Source organism: Bison bison, unplaced genomic scaffold (assembly GCF_000754665.1).
Source record: "Bison bison bison isolate TAMUID 2011002044 unplaced genomic scaffold, Bison_UMD1.0 scf7180017862978, whole genome shotgun sequence".
In the NCBI taxonomy this organism is placed as follows: Eukaryota; Metazoa; Chordata; class Mammalia; order Artiodactyla; family Bovidae; genus Bison; species Bison bison.
Window position 1 is genome coordinate 91,501 of NW_011493550.1, and position 19,387 is coordinate 110,887.

The window sequence follows — 19,387 nt, forward strand, 5'->3', positions numbered from 1 at the left end:
ACAGGATACTGAATGCAGTTCCCTGGGCTCCACAGTAGAACCTTGTTGTTTAACCATCGTATATATATTCGTGGTGGTGGTGGTTTAGTCGCTAAGTCGTGTCTGACTCTTGCGACTCTGTGGACTGTAGCCCGCCAGGCTCCTCTGTCCGTGGGATTGTCCAGGCAAGAACACTGGAGTGGGTTGCCATTTCCTTCTCCATCCTGTATATATTAGTTTGCATTGCATTATTTTTTAAATTGAAGTAGCGTTTACTCGCAATATAGAAATTCTTCTTTTAATGACTTCTCAGACAACCACAGTAAGCAGAGAGATTAAAAAAAAAGAAAGCAAACAAAAAGCAAACAGTAAATCTTAAATGCCCAAGGAAATGACATGTGTCTGGTGTCTGATTAAATAGTGGAACATTCTTTGATCCTTGGAGCTGACAGGAGAAAAGTACACATCTGCCGGACTTGCAGCAACCACGATAATGTGAGTCTGATACTTAAATTATCTATCTATCTGTGTGACCCCATGGATTACAGCCCACCGTGCTCCTTTGTCATGGGATTCTCCAGGGCAGAACACTGGAGTGAGCAGACATTCCCTTCTCCAGGGGATCTTCCTGACCCAGGGACTGAACTCGGGGCTTCCGCACTGCAGGTGGATTCTTTACCAGCTGAGCCACCAGGGAAGCCGTCTGTCTATCTATGATTTGTCTTTTCATTTATCTGTTATCCAATTTATCTATCCATCTACCATTTATCTATTCATTTGTCCATCACCCAGCCGTCCATCTAACTGCCCATCCATCCATTGTATCCATCAATCATCGATTCACCTTATCTATTTATCTATAATTTATGCATCTTTATCCATCTAGCATTTATCTAAGATCTATTCATCTGTCTACCATCTGTGTATGTATCCATCCACCCATCTAATTGTCCATCCATCCATTGTATCTATCAAACATCTTCACCATATCTATTATCTATATATCTACATTATCTACATGTCTATGTCTATCTATCTCTATATTTTCCATTCACTTATCTATCATCTAATCTATCGATATATTTATCTATCACGTATCTATCAATGTTTCTATCTACCTACCTATCTATATTCATTTCTCTAATCACCTATCAATCTTTCTATCTATAATCTTACAGAAAAACCTGAACAAACTTTGTAGCCAACTATCTGTCCATCCATCTGTCTATTCATCTATCTATACATCTACCCATCCATCCATCTAATCCATCCATCCATCAGTCTAATCCATCCATTCATCTATCCTTTTATCTAATCCATCCATCTATTTATCCATCCATCTATATCCATCTATCCATCCATCCATCCATCTGTCCCTCCATCCACCCATCCATCCATCCATCTATAACCATCTATCCATCAATCCATCTATCTATATCCATCCACCCACACATCTATCCAGCCATCTAATCCATCCATCCATCTATCCATCTATTTATATCCATCTACCCATTTATCCATCTATCTATATCCATCTATCCATCCATCCATCAGTCTAATCCACCCATCCATTCATCTATCCTTTTATCTAATCCATCTATCCATCCATCCATCCATCCCTCCATCCACCCACCCATCCACCCATCTATCCATCCATCCATCTGATCCATCCATCTATATACATCCATCTATCCATCCATCCATCCAGTTATCTATCTATCTAATCCATCCATCCATCTATCTATATCCATCCATCCATCCATCCATCCGTCTAATCCATCCATCCATTCATCTATCCTTTTATCTAATCCATCCATCTATTTATCCATCCATCCATCCATCCATCCCTCCATCCACCCACCCATCCACCCATCTATCCATCCATCCATCTGATCCATCCATCTATATATATCCATCTATCCATCCATCCATCCAGTTATCTATCTATCTAATCCATCCATTCATCTATGTATATCCATCTGTCCATCCATCCGTTTATCATCTATCTATACATCTACCCATCCATCCATCTAATCCATCCATCCATTCATCTATCCTTTTATCTAATCCATCCATTTATTTATCCATCCATCTATATCCATCTATCCATCCATCCATCCATCCATCTATCCCTCCATCCACCCATCCACCCATCTATCCATCCATCCATCCATCCATCTATAACCATCTATCCATCAATCCATCTATCTATATCCATCCACCCACCCATCCATCCATCCATCCATCTGATCCATCCATCTATATATATCCATCTATCCATCCATCCATCCAGTTATCTATCTATCTAATCCATCTATCCATCCATCTATCTATATCCATCCATCCATCCATCCATCTATCCCTCCATCCACCCATCCACCCATCTATCCATCCATCTATAACCATCTATCCATCGATCCATCTATCTATATCCATCCACCCACCCATCCATCGATCCATCTAATCCATCCATCTATGTATATCCATCTATCCATCCATCCATCTATCTATCCACCTATCTTTCTATCTCTAGCTGGGGTTCTCAACCAGGGATGACTTTGCCAACAGGGGACATATGACATCATTCAGAGACTGTTCTGGTTGTCACAGTTGGGGTGGGGTGGGTGTTGTCCACGGCACGTGGTGGGTGGAGACCAGGGCTGCTGCTCCCCTCCCCAAGTGCACGAGACAACCCGCAGCCCAGGGTCATCCAGCTGCAGATGAGAGGGGGGTGAGGCTGAGAAACCCAGGTGTAGAAGATGAAGCCATTTTAAAAGACGCAATTTCTGATGCAGAAGCAGCAGGCGGGCAGACAACCCACTGACAATCCGGGCTCCTGCACAGAACCACCTTGGAATCTGCCTGTCGGTCTCGCTTCCTAAGCATCACTCAGCCCTCCAGGGAACACACTGTTTGCCAGGTTCCTGGGGCTGGCTCACGGTCATGTCTCACCAAACAGGGTCTTTGCAGGACCCTGACTTTTACCAAAATGCCTCCATTCCCCTGATGCTGAGAAAGGCTTCAGGCAAAAGGAGAAGAGGGCGGCAGAGGATATGGTTGGACGGCATCACCGACTCGATGGACGTGAGTTTGAGCAGACTCTGGGAGATGGTGAAGGACAGGGAGGCCTGGCGTGCTGCAGTCCATGGGGCCACAAAGAGCCGGACACGACTGAGCAACTGACCAACCAACCAGCAACCATTTAAAAATTCATCTCGCAGATGACCTCAGGATGTAAGAAGCCTCTATTCCCTGGGGTTGAGAGGGAAACATCAGAGACAGAGATCTTAAGAGTTCCCCTAAGGAAATGGCAACCCACTCCAGTATTCTTCCCTGGAGAATCCCACAGACAGAGGAGGCTGGCAAGCTACAGTCCATGGGGTCACAGAGTCGGACACAACTGAGGTGCCATTGCACGCACGTCCCCACAAGGCAGCCAAGAGACCCAACACGGAAAAGCCGGTGGTGCAGACAGAAAAAGATGATAAAGCTGCACAGGGGTACCCACAGGTGGGCAAGCTTCCACCTACAGCTCCCTCATCTACAACCCTTCTGTCTCATTCCAAGGAAAGCATCTTTTTTTTCCTTTTCCTTCTCTGTGCTCTAGTTCATCCTTCACACGGACAAACACACGGACCCAGGATGACTTGCAGAATTTCTGAAGGACCGGCTGGCTTCTCCGCCCGGGGATGCTGGCTCGAAGCATCAATTACTAATGTGGTCTGAGGCACAGCCCTGGAGCCGGGGGGCGGGGGGGGCACTCGGAGGGCTCGGCGGGCGGCTATGCCCTTGACCGCAGGCTAACCCTCTCCACCCCCCTCGCCGTCGGGTACTTTAAAGTCGGAAGCGAAGTCTCCTTGTGAAGGTAACTAAATTAATTCCCAAGGGAGGGGCAGAGATCCCGGTGCAGCTGTTATTAAACGGGTAGGAATTTGAAATGAATAGCTGAAGTGGAGACAGAGGACTTGATTGCGAAGAGAGGGAGAGACCAGGTCAGCAAAGGGAGCTTCAGAGGAGGCAAAAAAAAAAAAGAGAGAGAGACAGACAGAGAGGGACCAATTTGCAATGACCAACTAAATAAAGGTTGCAGTTGACTCTGTGTGTGTGTGTGTTTTAACTGGAGGAGAATTGCTTTGCAATGTTGTGTTGCTTTCTGCTGCACACCAATGTGAGTCTGCGGAAGGCATACATAAACCCCCTCCCTCTTGAACCATGCCCCCTCCACTCCCCACATCATCCCCCAGCATCGCTCATTATTCGAGAAATGCAAATCAAAGCCTCAATGAGCTATCTGCTCATAAAAGTCAGAATAGCCATCATCGAAAAGCCTACAAACAATAAATGCTGGAGAGGGTGTGGAGAAAGGGGCACCCTCCTACACTCTGGGTGTGAATGCAAATTGGTTCAATCACTATGCAGAACAGTAGAGATATTCCTTCAAAAACTAGTAATAAAATGACCATATGACCCAGCAATCCCACTACTGGGCATATATATACCCTGGGGAAACCATAATTCAAAAAGACACCTGCAGCCCAATGTCCCCCACATCGCTATTCACAGTAGGTAGGACATGGAAAAGACCCTGATGCAGGGAAAGATGGAGGGCAAAAGGAGAAGGGGGCAACAGAGGACGAGATGGCTGGATGGCATCACTGGCTCAACGGACATGAGTTTGAGCAAACTCCGGGAGCTGGTGAAGGACAGGGAAGCCTGGTGTGGTGTAGTCCGTGGAGCTGCAAGGAGTTGGACACGACTGAGCGACGAAACAAGCATAAAGGACATGGAAGCAATGCAGATGTCCACTGACCGAGGAACGGATAAAGAAGCTGTGGCAGATGTATACAATGGAATATTACTCAGCCATGAAAAAGGAACGGGTTTGCATCAGCTCTAGTGAGGTGGATGAACCTGTGTGTGTTTTGACTGATTTCAATGCTGGGCTTCAGGAAGAAAGAGCAAGAAGTTCAGAAGTCGTATGTGCTGTCCAGCATCAGGAGAGACGGACGACTGCTTCTCCATGCTCAGCAAAGATGGGCATGGCACGGGGTCAGTGAGTGCTGGGGGCCTGCTGGAACCGATGATGCCGACACAAGACACGGTGGCTGTCTTACGATTCTGTGTGCGAGACGTCTGAAACAGGTCACGTGGGGCTAAGATAGAGGTGTCGGCAGGACTTGGCGGGGAGGAATCTATTTCTGGGTCTCTCTTGGCTTCTGGAGTTGCATCTGTGGTTCCTGGCTTCTTCCTCCAAAAAGGAGGGTACCATCTTGAATCCTCTCTTCTGTCATGTGCTTGCTTGCCTCTCTGCCTATCTGATCCTCTTCGTCCCTCAGATCAAAACCTTTATGACTGAGGCTTCACTGGTGGCCCAGTGCTTAGGAATCTGCCTTCCACTGCAGGGGACATGGGTTAGATACCTGGTCAGGGAACTAAGATCTCATATGCCTCAGGGCAATAAAGCCTGCCCGCCAAGCAACGAAAGATCCCGCGCGCCACAACTGAGACCCAGGGCAGCCCAAAATAAAGACATATTAAAACTTTTTAAAAACCTTAATAAATACTAAATTTTAAAAAAGCTTTATAATTACAGGGCTTCCCTGGTGGCTCAGACAGTAAAGAATCTGCCTGCAATGCGGGAGACCTAGGTTTGATACCTGGGTTGGGAAGATCCCCTGGAGTAGGGAAAGGGTATTCACTCCAGTATTCTTGGGCTTCCATGGTGGCTCAGACAATAAAGAATCTGCCTGCAATGCGGGAGACCTGGGTTCAATCCCTGGGTAGGGAAGACCTTCTGTTGTTTAAGTTGCTAAGTCTGACTCTTTTGCAGCCCCAGGGACTGTAGCCCACCAGGCTCCTTGTCCATGGGATTCTCCAGGCAACAACACTGGAGTGGGTTGCCATGCCCTCCTCCAGGGGATCTTCCTGACCAAAGATCCCCTGGAGTAGTCTGAAATGATAATATCTCCGGCCGTAACAATAAGCAAGAAATGTCACAGCCACCAGTGACTTCCAGCCTCCAAATGTGAACGTTGAGTGAATGCAGCTCAGTCATGTCAGACTCTCTGTGACCCCGTTGACTGTAGCCCACCAGGCTCCTCCATCCATGGGATTCTTCAGGCAAGAATACTGGAGTGGGTTGCCATTTCCTTCTCCAGGGGATCTTCCCAACCCTGGGATCAAACCTGGGTCTCCTGCATGGGAGGCGGATTCTTTACTGTCTGGGCCATGAGACTGGCAAAATTTGGATCCACCACCCCCACAGTGATTGCAGAGGAGCTGGGAGAATACAAGAATCAGCCAACCGTGACCTCCACCTTTCCTGAAGGTGAACAAGGGAACAGGCTCGGGCCCCAGACAGCCGAGTGAATTCGATGAGCCCACAGGGTGCACCTTCCCTTACATAGAATCCTCAATTCCTTCACTGATATCTGATCTTTGCTGTGCAGACTGCCTACTCCCTTTGTTGCAAACTTGTATACAGCCTGACTCCCCCTCCCGCCTCCTTGGAGTGGTTTTCTCAGAGCTACTGAGATGCTGTCTCCCGGGCTCCGAGTCCTCAACACGCCCACCCAATAAAACACCTCTGATACCAGGTGGTGACTGTATTTTTTGGTCGACAGCATCAACCTACTTCAACACACGTCTTGCTGACTTGTTGGCTTCCCTGATAGCTCAGTTGATAAAGAATCTGCCTGCAATGCAGGAGACCCTGGTTCAATTCCTGGGTTGGGAAGATATGCTGGAGAAGGGATAGGCTACCTGCTCCAGTATTCTTGGGCTTCCCTTGTGGTTCAGCTGGTAAAAAGTCTGCCTTCAATGCGGAAGACCTGGGTTGGGAAGATCTGCTGGAGAAGGGAAAGGCTACCCACTCCAGTATTCTGGCCTGGAGAATCCCATGGATATACAGTCCATGGGGTCTCAAAGAGTGAGACACAGCTGAGCCACTTTCAATTTCACTGGCTTGAGTTCTCGTCTCTTATTTTGCTATCATTTTTTACTCCGTGGGGATTAGAAATGGCTTGAGAATTATTTTAGGCTGAAAACATTTGAGATTCATCAGATGCTGCGGAGAGAAAAAAAAAAAAAGCCTGTGCTGTTAGTGGTAAAGAACTCCCCTGCCAATGCAGGAGACGCAGCACACATGGGTTTGATCCCTGGGTAGGGGAGATCCCCTGGAGGAGGGCATGGCAACCTGCTTCACTATTCTTGCCTGGAGAATCCCATGGACAGAGGTGCCTGGTGGGCTGCAGTCCACGGGTTTGCAAAAGACTCAGAGACAACTGAGTTACTGAGCGCGCGTGAGAATGAAAGGGGACGTGGGGTAGCTTTTGCTTCATATCTAGAATGTCTACAATTCTTATTAATAACGTTGTAAATGAGCCGACTCTGCGGGTCCTTCCCTGGGCAGAACACCCACTGCCTCATGTTCTCCTCCTGCCTGTTGTTGAGAAGAAAGCTTTTGCCTCCTAGGACTTCGCCGAGTGCCAAAGAGAATCAGAGAAGTGAATCAGAGAAGTGAGCAAAAGCAGAAACAAAGGGAACAGTCAAAGAAGGCCGAGGACAATCAGCTCAGCCACTGAACACAGCCGAGGGCCTCCAGCTCCTCCTCAAGGGCTGGAGGAGGGCGAAAGAGGCAACGGAGACCAAGGGCAATCAGCTTAGCCATTAAGCAAAGCCAAGGACCTCCAGTTCCTCCTCAAGGGCTGGAGGTAATATTCTGAGCTGTGTCCTTTGAGCTGTATTGCAGACACTGAAGCCCCTAGGAGGTGGAAGAAGTTAACCGTGTGCCCCGCCCACCACCACGGGGACCCCAGACGGCTGGAAGCAGAAGGTGGGTCATGCTGACTCCCCATGACATCACCACCAGCCAATCAGAAGATGGTCAGCAGTTGATCACACACCCTGGGACCCTCTGCCGCACTCTGTCTTTAAAAAAAAGCGATTCCCAGAAGGTCTTCAGGGACCTTGAAATGAACCTGAAATGAACTCTTCCGGGTGTTCAGGTCTTCTGACCATGAGCTGCTTGTCTGTTTACTTGGACCTACACGGGGTGCCTTGCAGAGAAACCCACCTCTCTCTGCTTCTCTCTCTTTCTGCATCCATCTTTACCTCTCTGTCTCCTTCTCTCAACAAAGGTCCGTCTACTCAAAGCTATAGTTTTTCCAGGAGTCACGTACGGATGTGAGAGTTGGACTGTAAAGAAAGCTGAGTGCCCAAGAATGGATGCTTTTGAACTGTGGTGTTGGAGAAGGCTCTTGACAGTCTCTTGGACTTCAAGGAGATCCAACCAGTCCATCCTAAAGGAGACCAGTCCTAGGTATTCATGGGAAGGAGTGATGCTGAAGATGAAACTCCAATACTCTGGCCACCTGATGCAAAGAGCTGGCTCGTTTGAAAAGACCCTGATGCTGGGAAAGATTGAGGGCAGGAGGAGAAGGGGATGACAAAGGATGAGATGGTTGGATGGCATCACCGACTCGATGGACATGAGTTTGAGCAAACTCCGGGAGGCCTGGCGTGCTGCAGGCCATGGGGTTGCAAAGAGTCGGACACAACTGAGCGAGTGAACTGAACTAAAATGAACTGTTTGTCTCTCTCTCTGTCGGCTTCCATCTCTTTCTGCTTCTCTCTCTCTCTGTTTCTCTCTGTCTCTCTCTGCTTCTCTCTGTCTCCTTCCCTTTTCCTCCTCCCCTCCTGCCCACACAGGTCCAGAGGGGAGCTTGAAGTGGTACCACGACCCCGCGATCCCAGAGAAGGCAAGCATGTCACTGCTGCTTGGCACTGGCAAGACTCCTTGCTTGGATCTTCTTAACATCCCCAGTCTCTGTCCACGCCATTGGGCTGGGTACCAGCTCCGTCCAGCTGCTGAGGCTGCGTCTCAGGGAGGGGCCCCTGGACCAGGCAGGCGGGCAGGCAGGTGTTGGGGGGAACGGATGTTCTGAGACGCACGTCCACCAGCTTCTCCCCCCTCCCAGACCCTGAGTGCTCTGAGAAAGGGTAGCCGGGGACACCTCTGCCTGAGAAGTAAACAACAGAGCTCAAGAGCTTGGTGGATCTCAGCAGCTCTGTTATTTATTACTTTTTTAAAAAGTTTCGTCTGGAACACACGGATAACTCACTTGGAATTTTAATGTGCATCCCAGTTCTGCTGTTCTAAAAGCTAGTTGCACGTGGCTTTGAACGGTTTAGTCTTTGGAGCAGGGCCTCGGGATCCACAAAGGACCCTGGTCTCCAGGGGACCCTGGCAATGTCTGGGGACGTTGGAACACAGACACCCAGCATCTGGGGTGTTACCACGGTGGTGGGGCTCCCGACGTGCGGTGGGGGGTGACCAGGGACGCTGCCCCATCCCCACGGTGCCCAGGACACCCCACAGCAGAGTCCAGCCCCAGACGTCGGTAGGGCTGAGGCTGAGAAACCTTGACTTAGCTTAAGAGACGCAGTCTGTCTGTCTGTCTGCGTATCCATCACCGACCTCTTATCTACCATCACCTAGTGCCTATTTTTGTTTTGTGTTTTCATCCTTCCTTCTACTAGCGCCACCTGGGAAGCCCAGGAGATGCAGGTTCCGTTCCTGGGTCAGGAAGATCCCCTGGAGACATAAATGGCAACCCATTCCAGTACTGGAGTATTCTCCAGGATTCTCCAGGATTGTGAGAAATCCGAAGTGCAGGCATGTGGCCACTGGGTCCTGTTTCCGGGCCATGTCCTGACGTCCCTCTGCAGATTCGCGAACCTCTCAGACATGTCCATTCGCCGGTGTGACCCACTGGGGCTCCGGCCACCACTTTCCAAGCGGAGAGTTGCCCCCTGCACCGCCTGGCGATACTTTTGGTCATTTCCCTCGAGAAATAATTCTGCATCTCTAACGTGACCACTTGCCATTTTCCCCAACACCCCAGGCAGGTCCTGAAAGTGAATCCCATGCTTCTGACAGCTTCTGGTGTTCTCTGAATCACCGTGGACAGTTTCATAACTCCTTCCAGCCCCATGGCCAGCACACCATTACTCATGTGATGCCTCTGAGGTCCTTCACCGTCTCGGAAATAGATTGCTGCATTTCATCCTGCTTTGGTACTTGTAAAACCCTGCATGGAAAGAATTTCAAAGACTGGCAGGAAATAATAGAACCCCGTTGGGTCTGGGCTTCCCAGGTGGCTCAGCATGTTAACCAACCTGCCTGTCAATGCAGGAGAAGAGGGTTCAATCTCCGGGTCGGGAAGATCCCCTAGAGGAGGAAATAGCAACCCACTCCAGTGTTCTCGCCTGGAGAATCCCACGGACAGAGCAGCCTGGTGGGCTACAGTCCACGAGGTCGCAGAGAGTCAGACACAACTGAAGCGACCGAGCAACAGGGTCTGTTTCTATTACGAAGGTTGTTGGAACTCTTCCTATTTTTGCTCCTTCCTCCCCTTCAGAGATGGAGTTTTGAAAGGAAGCAGGGTTTCCTCTACAAGGGAGCATTAAAGCCTGCTTGTGTTTGCCAAGGACACCTTGCATGCTCAGTCACTCCATCGTGCTCGACTCTTGCGACCCCATGGACTGCAGCCCACCAGGCTCCTCTGTCCATGGGATCCTCCAGGTAAGAATACTGGAGTGGGTTGCCATTCCCTTTTCCAGGGGATCTCTTCCTGACCCAGGGATGGAACCCAGGTCTCCCACATTGGCAGGCAGATTTTTACCACTGAGCCACTAGGAAGTCCACAAGTGACCATTTTATGGTTTCTTCCCCTCAGGATATCCTTGAATGAAAAATTCTCAATGCATCTACACATCTGGCAGCGTGGTAGACCAGAAGTCCCGAAGGCCTTTGAAGGACAATTTAAGCCCATTCTGGGTAAATGCATTCCTGAACTCACGACAGTAAAATGATTATAAACCCATTTCAGTTACCCATGAGGGTTAAGAGGAGCCATGCAAATAAGACTGCATCTGTGAGATCCACCCAAGTGTCAGAAATGAGGACACTGTGACCAGAAATATGAAAAGTCAAAAATTAAGGGCAGGTGTCAAACACGGGAAGTTCGACATGACCTCCTAGGAGGAAGGCTAAGAATTATAAAGAAAAAAGGGAAGAAATAGATGCAGTTGATATCACCAGAAGTTGTAAGTCAGCAATAAACTCAAAGAGTGCTAGAAGTTAGTGAACCTCAGAAAATGCGTCGTTGAAAGTGAAAGTCGCTCAGTCATGTCTGACTCTTTGCGACCTCATGGACTATACAGTCCATGGCATTCTCCAGGCCAGAATACTGGAGTGGGTAGCCTTTCCCTTCTCCAGCAGATCTTCCCAACCCAGGGATCGAACTCCGCATCACAGGCAGATTCTTTACCAGCTCAGCCACCAGGGAAGCCTAAGAATACTGGAGTGGGTAGCCTATCCCTTCTCCAGGTATCTTCCCAACCCAGGAATCAAACCTGGGGTCTCCTGCATTGCAGGTGGATTCTTAACCAACTGAGCTATCAGGGAAGCCCTAAAAACAAAGGTTGCTAAGTTGAGTTATAGTTCTGTGCCATGACTCGCTTCATTGAAGAGAGCCTCAGAGACTGGAGAGTTCTCAAGCTTTTTACTACGCATGCATACTCCCCTACCACACATGCAGAGACCCAGGACATTGTTATGTCTGGGACAATGTTTATGCTCTTGTGGCCTTTGTTAAACAAACCCGTAGGATAGCGGTACCCAGACAACACCACACACACAACTTCAACAGGTTTCTTAAATGACAAATTTAGTGACTATAGAGCCTGGATGGAAAACCATGCCTGGCATGGATTTGCCCCTAAGTGTCCCTCAGACAGAATGCATAGGTCTCGCTGTCCATTCGGCAAACCCAGGTATAGACAGGGCACATGTTAGCAGCATCAGTTGATGGAAGAAGAGTCAGCAAGACAGACACCAAAAAGCTTAATGATGGCACTCATTGTGAGACCTGACCCATCCTGAGGACCAGGCCACTTGAGAAAACAGGCATGGCGCTACCTCCCTGACCCATCTTGTGGGTCTTCAGAGAAGCTTCCTCAATCAGCCTCCCGAACCCTCCAGCCTTGGAGGGAGCCTGGTGCAACTCCTATGGTTGTATTTCCTCAAAGCCAAGGTGAGAGGTGTTTATGAAATAGACACCCTCAACATTCAGTTGGTATCAAGACAGAGGAACTGGGTCACATTTGACACAGACCTGCATTTGCAGAGCTCACTTCCATGAAAAGTGCCTCTTATCACATCCAGTACATCCCCGGTTTCTGAGCATTGGGACTTTATATCCTTGGGGCTATTACTCATCCCACCCTAGACGGCTAGCTCCTTTAGGACAAGAGCTCTGTGGCACTCAACAGGGAGCTCCATCCAGTGTTTGCTCAGAGCCTGGCTGGGTAGCCCTACTCTACACACGGTTGCTGGAAGGATGGATGGATGGATGTGTGAGTGGATGGATGGATAGATCAGCAGTTGATTTATGGATGGATGGATGCGGGGGTGGATGGATGAAGGATGGATGGATGAAAACATGGAAGGATGCTGGATGGATGGATGGATGAAAGCATGGACGGATGAATAGGTGAAAGGATGGATGGGTGAATGGACACATAGATGGATGGACTGGTAGATGGATAGATGGGAGGACAGATGGATGGATGGAAGGATGGATGGATAGGTGGGTGGGTGGATGGGTGGATGGATGGATGGAGAGATAGATGATGGATGGATGAATTGATGCATGGATGGATGGATGGGTGGATGGATGGATGGATAGGTGGGTGGGTGGATGGATAGATGGATAGATGGATGGGTGGATGGATGGAGAGATAGATGATGGATGGATTGATGGATGGATGGATGGGTGGATGGATGGAGAGATAGACGATGGATGGATGGATGGATGGATGGATGGGTAGATGGATGGAGAGATAGATGATGGGTGGATGGATGGATGGGTGGATGGACAGATGGATGAATGGAGAGAGATGGATGGATGGATGGTTAGATGGATAGATGAAGGATGGATAGATGAAAGGTTGGATGGATGAATGGACACAAAGATGGATGGACAGGTAGATGGATAGATGGGTGGATGAATGGATGGATGGGTGGATGGATGGATGGATAGGTGGGTGGGTGGATGGATAGATGGATAGGTGGATGGATGGAGAGATAGATGATGGATGGATGGATAGATGGGAGGATGGATGGAGAGATAGATGATGGGTGGATGGATGGGTGGATGGACAGATGGATGAATGGAGAGAGATGGATGGATGGGTAGATGATTAGATGAAGGATGGATAGATGAAAGGTTGGATGGATGAATGGACACATAGATGGATGGATGGGTAGATGGATAGATGGGTGGATGGATGGATGGATGGGTGGATGGTGGATAGATGGGTGGATAGATGGGTGGGTGGATGGATGAATGTGTGGATAGATGGGTGAGTAGATGGATAGATGGATGAGTGGATAGATGGATGGATGGATGGGTGGATGGATGGAGAGATAGATGATGGATGGATTGATGGATGGAGAGATAGATGATGGGTAGATGGATGGATGATGGACGGATGGATGGGTGGATGGGTGGATGGATGGATGGATAGATGGGTGGATGGATGGATGGATAGGTGGGTGGGTGGATGGATGGATGGGTGGATGGATGGAGAAATAGATGATGGATGGATGGATGGGTGGATGGACAGATGGGTGAATGGAGAGAGATGGATGGATAGGTAGATGGATAGATGAAGGATGGACAGATGAAAGGCTGGATGGATGAATGGACACATAGATGGATGGATGGGTGGACGTATTGAGAGACAGATGATGGATGTATGGATGCATGGATGGATGGATGAGGCGGATATTCCCATTGGTGAGCAGAACTCACTGATGCTACATGGAAGGGACGAACAAGCAGCCTTACTGATGAATGCACACACTGTGGGTCCACCTACTGAATCATTTTGCCCAGGGGCAAAAGGTCCTCCATCCCTGTGCGTGTCCACACCACCCCCTCCCAGGCTCCCCGAACATCACTGCCAGGCTCAAACCCAGAATCCCAGTGCTCATGATGCCTCGGATTCAGCCGTACTCACCCAATGGTGCACAGGACCTCTCCAGGTGCTGGACAGTGTCTCCGAGCTCTGAGGAATGTTCCACAGTCAGGTGTGGAGGGAACACGGTAACTTCTCCAGAACCGAGTTCTCTCTCTCCCCTGGTGAACAAGGGCTTCCCGGGTGGCTCACGGGTATAGAATCTGCCTGCCAATGCAGGAGACGTGGGTTAGATATCCTAGGGTCAGGAAGATCCCCTGAAGAAGGGACTGGCTATCCACACTCCTGGATATCCATTCTTGCCTGGAGAATCCCATGGACAGAGGAGCCTGGAGGGCTACAGTCCACAGGGTTGCAAAGAGTCAGACACGACTGAGCGACTGAGCACGCACACCCGCCCACCCAGTGGATGAATGACATAAAGGCAGTCATGAGATGAGACGGGGCCATCTGAGGCCAGGGTCCTGCAACGTTCCACTTGACCTTGGAGCCTCTCTTTGCTCAAGGATTATGGAATGTCCCAGGGATTCTCAAGAGACTCAGCAAGAACAAGAACTCAGCAAGCTTGTTCTCTCAATGACAAAGGATGGCAGCTTGGCCAACTTCCCCATCCTAAGCCTGTACTTAGGAACCACCTTGGTGATGATGGGGAAGAGTAGCTGGCGCCTCAAGCCATGCAATGACTCTCTGGTGACACACAAACCTCAAAGGCTGGGGTCTTCCTATAAGTCAAGATTCTACTTCTTGGAACATCATTCTGGCTGTTTGGAAATATTAGATGAGGCATGTCTCCATCTTGGTTTCAACACAGGAAGTAATCCTAGTTCTCAAACAGGACAGTCATGGCTATAGGACTTAGCAGAATATCTGAGCAGTTCTGGGAGGTGCCAGCGTTCAGGGCTGAAAGCTGCATCTCTGTGGGTCTCAAACTTGTCTGAGCAAGATGATGGCTTGAGGAGGTCTAATAAATGCTGATGCTCCAAGGGATGAGTTTGGGAATTCTGTTGAAGGCGAGGCTGAGCGTTAATTGTTTTCAGAGGCTCCCCTAGTGTGCACCCAAAACCCACTAGCCTTACCGGACCTTATCATCATTCAGTCTCCAAGTCATGTCTGACTCTTTGTGACTCCATGGACTGCAACATGCTAGGCTTCCTTATCCCTCGCTGTCTCCTGGAGCTTGCCCAAGTTCATGTCCACCAAATTGGTATGCCATCCAGCCCTCTCATCCTCTGTCACCCTCTTCTCCTCCTGCCCTCAATCTTTCCCAGCATCAGGTCTTTTCCAATGAGTTGGTTCTTCACATCAGGTGGCCAAAGTATTGGAGCTTCAGCTTCAGTCCTTCCAATGAGTATTCAGGGCTGGACCTTGGGGATGGTCTTCACCACCCGCGACAGGCTCGAGCACATGGATGCTTTGATGGCGGAGAGGATGCGCTGGGGGTGGGGGTGTCCTTATCGGCTGTAGACTTGTTTCTCTTTCTTGAGGTTGGAAGGAATGTGAGCAAAGAAGGCTATAGCATTTGCAGTTCCGGTGCAAAATGAAACTGTGTATTCCTTGTTTTCACTTCATTAAGAACTTCAAGATGGTGGCCACAGAGCATTAAGGCAATAGACGTTCTTCTGAACCCAGGGTCCTGTGTAGCTACACGGGTCAGTCAACCAAGAAAGTAACTCTACATATGTATACAGGAAACTGTGATCTCCATGGTTTTCCAGGTCATCAGAGAATGAACAAATGTTTTCTGAGTTTTCAAGCTTTCTGGTTCATGTAGGATGTAGTGGATTGAATACTGTCTACCAAAAATTATGAGCACATCTTAATCCCTATTATTGGTGGATAGGACTGTTGGCAAAAGGGTCTTGGCAGATGTAACTAATGAGGGATCTTGAGCTGAAGAGATCATTCTTGACTATCCAGATAGAAGTGAAGGGTCTGAGATGAGGTTCCTCCTGGATGGAGGTGGCCCTAAACCCAGAGACAGGGTCTTTATAAGACACAGAAGAGGAGAGACACGGACACAGAGGAGAAGTCACGTGGAGACGGAGGCAGAGACGGGAGGGAGGCGGCCACCAGCCCAGGGACGGATGCCTGGAGCCCCCAGAAGCTGGAAGAGGCCGGGAGGACCCTCCCCTGGAGCCTCTGGATGGAGCTCAGCCTTGGGACACCATGACCATTTGAGGACCATCTCCAGGGCTAGGGGAGGATGGATGTCTGTTGTTTTTAGCCACGCATTTGGGGTCCTTAGTTACAGCTGTCCCAGGACCCTCGTGTAGACAGCACAAGAGTGAGCTGGGTGAATCAGCAGGGTCGTCCACGGGGACCATGGGCCCCCATCACAGAGATCCAAGCGATGAGTCACTGGGACCCACCAATCGTCTTGTGGGTTCACATGGTGGTTGTCATTCTGCAGCAGGGAGGAAGGAGGTCAGGGATCTCTGACCCTTGGCTTCCACTGTCTCTATGACCTCTGCCTGCTCTCTTCCTGGTGCCGGTCCCCCGTCCCCGGAAGACTCCTTGTCACACCATGGCTCTCATGGGAAGGGTGTCGGGATGTCTCTTATCCAAGGAGACGTCCTGCAGAGTCAGGGCACCTACAGAAGTCTCTGGCGTCTTCCTTTTGGGCCACCACGTGGATAGTCCTGTGAGCTGATGTCTCATCTCTGCCAACCACAGCCGCACATGGGCGAGACGGTGAGGACCTCAAATGCACACGTCCTCGTCTCCTGCTCGTTTACACTAACGCCTCCTGGTCCCGCGACACCGAATCCGTTGCATCCTGTTCATCTGTAATGAAAACATGGTCTCTGGAGTTAGACACACCTCAGGGTTCCATCCAAGGGCCACCAGGACCTTGAAACGAGGTCAGACATTGAGTCTTTTGGGGGCAATTTCCCACCCACTTGATGGATTTACAATTCTCCCCACGGCACACAGGGAGACGACACCCGGTGTCCACATACTATGGACCTTGGATAAGTCTGACCGTCCTCCCTTTTTGTAAATAAAGTTTTATTAGAACACAGCCACACATGTTAGCATTGTGTCTGTAGCTCCTTGTGTGTTGTATGGAAGAGCTGAATAGTTGTAAGAGAAAACATATAGCCCTGCCATAGGGAGATATCTATTAACTGGTCATTTACGTAAAGAGTTGGCTCTCCTGGAATGCTATCTATCTGAATATCATCACTCATGAATATCTATCCATCCATCCATCATATCTACCTATCCACTCACCCATCCATCATCTGTATCATCCATCCAGCATATCTATCCATCCACCCATCCATCACATCTATCATCAACCCTGAATATCTGTCTATCCATCCATCCTATCTCTCTGTCTGTCTGTCCATCCATACATCCATCCACCCATCATGTCTATCATCAATCTTGAATATCTATCCATCATCTATCTGTCTGTACCATCATCTATCATCCATCCATCCATCCATCTATCATCAATCCTGAATATCATCATATCTGTCTACCCAACCATCATATCTACCCATCCATCCATCCATGTATCCATCATACCTATCATCAATCCTGAATATTTATTTATCCATCTGTTCTATTCATATATCTACCCAGCCATCATATCTACCCATCCATCCATCATACCTATGATCCTAATATCTATTTATCCATGCATTCTATCCACATATCTATCCAACCATCACATCTATCTATCCATCCATCTACCCATCATGTCCATCAATCCTGAATATCTATCCTATCTCTCTGTCTATCCAACCATCATATCTATCCATCCATTACACCTATCATCAATCCAGAATACCTATCCATCCATTCTATCTACCCAGCCATCTTATCTAACCATCCATCCATCCATCCATCCATCATCTCCATCATAAGTCCTGAATATCTATCATATCTATCCATCCATCTAGCATATCTATCTATCCTGGATATCTATCAATCAATTGGTGTATCAGTCTACCTATCTCTATAATGTATCTATCTTTCTATCCATCTCTTTCCATCTATCATTCTATATGTCTACCTAAATATCATCTAGCCAGCATCTATCTACCTATCCATCTGTCTGAATATCATGCCTAATATACATCTATCTACCTACCTATCCGTCTATCTACCTAAACCATAACATCCAGGTACCTGATACTCTTTTAGAACAGAGAGCTGAATGAATGAACAGATGAACCGATGAGTAAATGATGTCCATGAAAGGCTCTTGCACTATATCTTAGAACACAAATCTCTAGAATCTTTTCCTGTCTTTTGCTTCTAAAGAGAAGCAGAGCTACCGAGGAGAGGTGGAAGCAAAGCCCCCATGAGCACGCCATTCTCCAGGCAGATGGCGACAAGCAGACAGGGGAATGAAAACGCACACGTCCTGGGAGGGAACCATCCATGGTGGTGCTCCTACACCAGGGGCCATGTGTGTGATGAGGATGTGGTGAGTTTCTGGGGACAGTGTCAGGACAGCTGTGTCCTGTGACTCAAAGCTGTGCCGGGGACCCCTATGGGAGCTTCCTCTTGTGCAGTGCCACCAGGTGAATGGCATTGCCACAACACCCAACACCATGTGCCCAGAAGACCCATCACCAGAAATAAAGTTTGGGCAGTGTCCCTGCAGCCCCATCCACGCTGAAGAAGCAGGTATTAGATGCCAAGACACAGCTTTGGCATCTTTGCTTAGAAGCAGATTTGTTTCAGGTTGAACACCTTTGCCGAGAAGCACGCCCTGCCCCAGAGGCAGGAGACTGAGAGAGAATCCATTCTTGGTTGTCTTGAGTATTCCCAAGTGAGAGTTGTGCTGTTCCTTCATGGTTTCATTAAGTGACCGTTGGACAAACACTTTGTCCCAGCAAAATGAACCCTCCTTCACTGCTGGTGAGAATGTAAATGGTGCACACTCTATGGAGAACAGGATGGAGGTTTCGAAAAAAATTAAAAAGAAGAGTTGCCGTATGATCTAGCAATTCCACTTCTGGTTGTTATACGCAGAAGAGGGGAAAACTCCAACTTGAAAAGATACACGGAACCCACTGATCACACCAGCACTATTTACAACAGTCAAAACATGGAAGCAACCTAAGCGCCCATCGACAGGTGAATGGGTCAGAAAGATGTGGTGCACACACACAATGGAATAATGCTCAGCCATGAAAAGGAATAAAATAATGACATCAACAGCAATACGGATGAACCCAGAGATTATCACACTAAGTGAAGGAAGTCAGACCCAGAAAGACAAGTACCATATGACACTCACTTATATGTGAAATCTAAAAAAAAAAACAAAAAATGATACAAATGAATTTATTTACGAAACAGAAGGAGACTCACAGATATGGAGATCAGACTTGTGGTTGGC

At 48.5% G+C, this 19,387-nt stretch overlaps 1 protein-coding gene across 2 annotated transcripts in view; it reads right to left on the minus strand.

Moving 5' to 3' along the window:
* Positions 1–19,387, minus strand: part of DHRSX (dehydrogenase/reductase (SDR family) X-linked) — a 121,841-nt gene that overhangs the window by 62,827 nt on the left and 39,627 nt on the right. The window contains exon 5 of one of the 2 annotated variants that reach the window (XM_010832960.1): positions 15,335–16,809. The exons of the other annotated variant lie outside the window; for it this stretch is intronic. The gene's annotated coding sequence lies outside the window, so the exon portion shown is untranslated. Of the gene's footprint in view, positions 1–15,334; positions 16,810–19,387 lie in introns of those variants that run through there. 2 annotated transcript variants of the gene reach the window in all.